Genomic DNA, 804 nt, shown 5'->3' with positions numbered 1-804 from the left:
CCCCCCCCCCCCCCGCCCCCACAGCTGTGGCCCGAGGCTGGCTCAGGCCCCACGGCTGCTGTTTTACAGACAAACTGAGAAAAACACTTTACAAATCATTTATGCGAACCCACCCAGCGGGAGGCCTGAAGGCAGCTGGCACCTGGGAGTGGAGACGTCCCCGGTTCTCTGGGGTCACGCTCGCTACTCAGACGACGGCTTCGTTTCCTACTCCACAGTCACTCCCAAACTGTCCACATTTTAACCTGCCGATATTTCCTTCCTCCCTCTCCCCCCCTCTCCCTTCCCCCTTAACTACAAAGGGGCACAGGGACCGTGGAGGCACCGCATGTGGTGGAACTGCATGGAGTGGTCATGACCCCCCCAACCTGAGCCCCGGGCCCGCCCCTCGCTGTGTCTGGCTCGGGCCAGGCCGGTCTGGACGCGGTGGGCAATGGCCACCTGTAGAGTAAACGCAGGGACCTAGGAGCTCTAAGGTGCCCACACTCAGCGCCACATTTTCAACGGCCATTTTGTAAAAATAAGTCCCCTTTCTCCCCCAAATGCTTTAATTTTAAAATAACATTTACTGTGGAGCTTGTTTTGGGATAAGGACATTTATGGATAAGCGGTAAGTGTTCTTCATAAACACGGACCACGCCCCTTCCGGCGCTCCCGGGGCGCCCCAGCTCCGCGCGCCTAGGAAGGCAGCTACGGAATTAAAACGAAATACATTTAAATGCCGCCCCGGGGCCCCTGTGGCCGGTGGACCCCTTAGAGGCGGCGGAAGCGGGGCCAGTGCCCTCCGACAGCGCCGCCCAGTGT

This window comes from Myotis davidii, unplaced genomic scaffold (genome assembly GCF_000327345.1).
Source record: "Myotis davidii unplaced genomic scaffold, ASM32734v1 scaffold170, whole genome shotgun sequence".
NCBI classification, from domain to species: Eukaryota; Metazoa; Chordata; class Mammalia; order Chiroptera; family Vespertilionidae; genus Myotis; species Myotis davidii.
This window is presented reverse-complemented; position numbering follows the sequence as displayed.